The following is a 6,000-nucleotide window of genomic DNA, read 5'->3' on the forward strand; positions in this document are numbered from 1 at the left end:
GTTCATTTAGCCTATTTGGACATGGGGTGTGTTGGTCAAAATGAGCACTTTTGAGCATCGTACTTTGGGGCTGGAATCGAGGATTAATGCTATGTTTTCAGTCAACACGACTGTAACGCCCCATTTATTTAAATAAATTAATAAAGGTAAGTCTCGGGCAAATTGGTGAAGAATTTTAAAAGTCAAGGGTTTAATGGTAAGTTAGGGATTTATTATGAAAGGAAATCGTAGAATCAGGGCTTAAAATGTAAGTTTTAGATTTGGTTTGTAAAGATTTCTAAAGGTAGGGTTAAACGTGTAAAATATGGATTTATTTTGAAAGGAATAAAGGAAGGGAGGGCTGGAAGTGTATTTTATGGAAAATTGAAAAAAAACTCGGGTATATATACCCATCACTCTTCGGGAACCCTAACCCTAGGTGCCTTAGTAGCCGCAAGCCCCCTTGTATCCCCTCCGTCGATCACCACCTTTCCCCTCTGGACTCCCATTGCCGCACCATCATCATCATGGAGGTCAGAAGCCACCAATGGCCACCATCTGTCGGAGAGAGTGTGGCCGCCACTGTTCCATCGCCTCTCCGTGTTTCCTTCTTCTTCCGTTTTCTTCTACCGCCGCCTGCTGTGTCGTTAGAGTGCCGACGACCACTACACTGCCATGAAGGGTCGCCTTTGTGACGTTGCTGCTACAAAATCACCGAGACTGAGAAAGCTAATGGTGTTCGTCATCGTGCAAGTCGTGAACGGAAAGGAGCTCTCGGTTTGGACCATCGCCTCCCACCTACGTCTATTTCTTCACTCTTTTTGTAGACGACATCGAGTATGTCGGTGGGAACCGGTAGTGGGTGTTGGTCGTCGTTGGCCACTCGTGGTGGCTGAGTCAGGAAGCTTCAGTTTCTAGATGACAATTAAGGGCGAGTGCGTATGGTTCCTGTCGAATAAGAGTCACAAAACACCACCATGGCAGTCGGCCATGGTGGTTGTCACCGATAGCGGAGCTGCTGCCGAACTTCTTGTGTTACCATTGCTACCAAGTGGGTGGTTGGGTTCGTTTGCAACAGAAATCGTATGTGTGGATGTGTTTTTTGTGTAAGTGCGTGTTGTGTGGGTAGTTTCTTGGCCGGAAAAAGTCACCGCCGCCACCAACCACTGTCGGCCGCCACTAGGGTGGCTGTGTATGTGTTAGTTAGTGTGTGTGTGTAATTTTGGATTAAAGCTTTGTAGCTGTAATTATCAGTGAATAATAAAAATAATAGTAACCACCACCGTAAGGTGGTGGCCGCCGCCGTGAGCCGCCATTGACCATCACTACCTGAGGTGGTAGTGAGTGGTGCCCCACAAGCAAAACCCTAATGGGCCTAGTCAAAACCCTAACGGGCTTAAAGATTAATTTTGGGCCTATTGGGCCATGTTTGGGTGGAAAACCCTAATTGTAAGTATTTGGGCTTTGGACTTATTGGACCCACTTGTGGGCCATTGGGATTGGATTGTGAATTAAGCCCAAATTATTCCATACCATTTATCTAGTAGAGTAAAAGAATTAATGGATCAAGTCCTTAATGTGCTAATTGAGAAAATCCTAATATTTGAGAATTTATCAAGACACACACAAGAATTATTTAATAAGTAAAATATTAAATAATAATCCTTGGCAGAAATTAATCTAAGCAATAATGGACTTAATGGATTAAGTCCTTAGTGGGTTAAGCCCTTAAAGGGTTAAGTGAGAAACACTTAACCCTAATTGTCATTTTATGTGAAACCCTAATGTCAAATGGGCCTTGAGTTGGGCTTTTCAATTGGGTAATTAGCAATTAGGCCAATAATGGGCCATCCAAGAATGATTATGGACTAGAATATTTAGTTGGGCTTTAGGGTAAGGCCCTAATGAAGGATTGGGCCCAATTTGGAAAATTGGGCCCAATTTGGAAAATTGGGCCATAGATGAGCCATAGTTTGGGCCTAGAGAGTTGTATGATATTGGGCCCTTAGAATGGGACATGTTGGACTGGACTGGACAATTGGGCCTTAAGGGAAGCCCATGTAGAGGTTTGGGCCCAATTTAGAAAATTGGGACATATGTTGGGCTTTGATCCCTAGTTGACTTTGGGCCTATGGATTGGACCTTGGGTTTGGGTAAGCCAAGCTTGGGGTAATGTAGTAATTATCCAAAGTATGTGATCATAGTTATGTAGTGGAACCTAATTATTAATTGGGTGTTATTTTGATGTTGACAGATTTGGAATCTGTCATCTAGCAGCTGAGGTCAAGTCTGCAGGACTTCAGTAGTGTGGGATTGAGTCTGCAGGACTTCAGCAGTGTGAGGTGAGTTTCCTTCCAGTAGGAACGGGTCTACGGCCACAATGCCGGCCCGTTTAGTTAGCAGTAGTTCCGGACTTCGGTCCGATGCAGTAGTTCAGTATGTTTGGTGTCTTTGTAATTCAAGCATGTTTATGTGTTATGTGTTCCGGACTTCAGTCCGATGTAGTATGCAGTATATGTGTTTATGCTAGTTGATATGTGTTTATCCTATGCTATGTTCAGTCAGTTCCGGACTTCGGTATGATGCAGGGGACAAGGTCCCAGTCAGTTCCGGACTTCGGTTCGATGCAGTTAGTTCCGGACTTCGGTCCGATGCAGGGGACAAGGTCCCAGTCAATTCCGGACTTCGGTCCGATGCAGAGGGCAAGGCCCTGGTTAGTTCCGTACTTCGGTCCGATGCAGTTTCCGGACTTCGGTCCGATGCAGGGGACAAGGTCCCAGTCAGTTCCGGACTTCGGTCCGATGCAGTTAGTTCTGGACTTCGGTTCGATGTAGGGGACAAGGTCCCAGTCAGTTCTGGACTTCGGTCTGATGCAGTTAGTTCCGGACTTCAGTCCGATGCAGGGGACAAGTTCCCAGTCAGTTCCAGACTTCGGTCCGATGCAGTTTCCGGACTTCGGTCCGATGCAGAGGGCAAGGCCCTGGTTAGTTCTGGACTTCGGTCTGATGCAGTTTCCGGTACTCAGTTTTCAAAAGGGGAGCTCGGGAAGATTGCAGTGCACACACCATCTGTTCAGCTTGGGATGTTTATACTCTGATATTTTGACAATTGTTATGATATTTTGAGATACACAGTTTATGATTTATATGTGATGTTCAATGACTATGGTTTTATTTATAATGTCTTGTTTATGCTTTTGATCTGTATTGGAACATGACATCCCGAGGTTTTGATATATATGGAAAATATATACCTTCTTAATGAAGGGTTTTGATAAACTTTTATCATATGTTGTTTGGGGACCAATTCCGCAACATCTTTTAAAAAGATTTCTCTGATTTTATTTTAAAAAACATAAATTAAATCGGTCTTTTCTGGCCGAGAAATTAGGGGATGTCACAATTATACTCAAAACTCCCCTTATTTAATCTTTTGTTACAAATACCTTACGCAAAGAGGTATATACTAATTATCCTGTGTCTTTGTGGATCAACCCGACTTGCCTTGTATGATCTTTTAGTGCAATATAGTGGGACTCTTTTGGAGTATATCGTATCCCTATCATTTGTTGGGTTTGACACGCCTAACAATGCACATTGCATACAACCCGTTACATCAATTCCATCATCCCAAGTGCTAGCACAAATAACAGAGCAAAACCAACTAAGCAACAAAATAGAAAACATGTACCAAATCAACAAACCCATAGACCAACATTCATGATTTAACAAATACCCACAACTATACCACCAACCTCATACCAAAAACCATACCTTTCAAGGCTCATTGTGCCCACCATGATCACTTGTAGAAACAATGTTACTACCAGTACGATCAACCAATGCGCGCAACTGATCAACACTTGTTAAGGAAAAGCCAAACTCAAACAAATGGTCAACACAAAACAAAGCTGAAAATGCCTCTTCCATCATTTGCACACGGGTGGCATTATATAACACAAGGTTGGTCTCATGTATGCCCATATTAAACTTAGTGTTCACAATCTCGCAGCCTGCCCTCATGCCAACATCAACACATATAGTTTGCAGATCATGGTTGACCTAAAAAAACGATGACTCAGTGACAAGTTTGTCAACCAATTTCGTAATCCCATGCAATAATACCCAAGTCACATCCCCATTCAGCTTTCTCAACTAACTCTCTAGCCCCACCACACTTTCTTGCAAATCCGTATGCCACAAAGTGGACCCATTCAAGTCACCTTTCAACTTCCGAACACCGTGCAACATGGCTATCTTGTCTAACAACCTGGTCCTCTCCAACTCAAGAGATGCCATTGTGGACTTAAATGTTGAAACCTCCTCGACAACATCATCATAACCTGCTAGTTTACTTTCCAAGATAACTTTCTCATTTTGGACAGTGGCTAGTTCATCTCTCACCTTATCCACCTCACTCTAAGGCACCGTTCCTACACATGGCATAACCTTTTCCAACTCAACAACTTTTTCCACAAGCTCTACATGTTGATCACAAAATAATTTCATGTTATGAGCAACTCCTCTAGAAAATACCACAAACGGTTTAATAAGATCATATATCTTCTTGAATTCATCACGTAGACTACGATTCTCTAAGTGCAACTCCTCATTTTCATCAAGCCACGAAATGATCTCTAGGCCCAAAACCATATTTTCCACAAGCTTATATATATATATATATATATATATATATATATATATATATATATATATATATATATATATATATATATATATAGACACACACACACACTTGAATGAGTCCCCGGAGAAGCAAATTTCTCAAAGAAAGACATGGCAACCTTTGGCTCCATTAAGCTTTGATCCCGCCTATATTCCCAAGAAGGAACACAAATAGGACCAGTTGGGTGCAAAACATCGATATCACGAGGCAGACTATTCATATTTAATCAAGACACATATGACAAGGGACGATTAACACCGAGGCTACTAGCAAAATCACGAAAAACATTGGGTTCCAAGGAACGAGACCTCTTAAGAACCCTACCACTACTACCTTCTCCGCCTAACAGAATAGCCGCCAGAGCAGCATAGTCAACATAATCCTTGTCTCTCTTACGTTAGATTAAGAGTTGTTAGCCACTTCCATCCTTACCATCACCATCAACATTAATCATAGGCCTAGTAGTAGCAGGGGATACATGGCCATCATTGATGTCGTCATAAGAATCACAAACCCTGGTCATATACTCAGAACTCTCATCCTCATCACTGTGAGAATTACTGCCATTACTACCACTATAGGTAAAGCTATCATAAAAATTTGGAAGGTCAAATCTTCCAAGCCCAAATCTCGTGCAACAATTTTACACTCAACCAAATCAGCCAACAGGAAAGGCAGTCAATTTTGATCTACATGAGACGAGCATTGGGTCAATATACATAACAAAAGCAAGAATACAAAAAACATCGTGTGGAAATAAACCTGCACCACGAACGAATAACGTCAGAACAACGCGAAGACGCAACCAATATGTACTCATACCAACACAACCTCAGAGAATTTCTTTATCATCACATTCAAACGAGAGATCTTGTCTATATACTGGCTTAAATCACTAGTTCTATCGGGTTTTTGGTCATCAATCGTCACAGGTAGGTGAAATTCATTTCGATAACAGAAGCATGAAGTGTTCAACCAGATAAATTTGTTCTTCTAATTTTTTATAAAATCCGGAAGATCCTCGATAAAACTACGTCCCCTTGACCGGAAATAGTACCAAGCCCCATTACCGCAATTGCAAAAGAAGTACTGGAACAAGATAACAATAGGAACGACCAAGGAGGAATGGCATAGGAGTTCAAAGCAAATAATTTTTGAGATCGAATTAGGTTTCAGTTGACAAGTATGAATCTTATACGCCTTAATAACTAAACCAAAGAACGCCGATGGGGTAACTCGCAGACCGACTTCAAAACAGTAAAGATAAAAACCAACCTTACATGTTGGAGGGAGATCGATGACGACGTTCGTAACAGGGAGAACGACACCATCCTC

This window comes from Lactuca sativa, chromosome 9, assembly GCF_002870075.4.
Source record: "Lactuca sativa cultivar Salinas chromosome 9, Lsat_Salinas_v11, whole genome shotgun sequence".
NCBI lineage: Eukaryota > Viridiplantae > Streptophyta > Magnoliopsida > Asterales > Asteraceae > Lactuca > Lactuca sativa.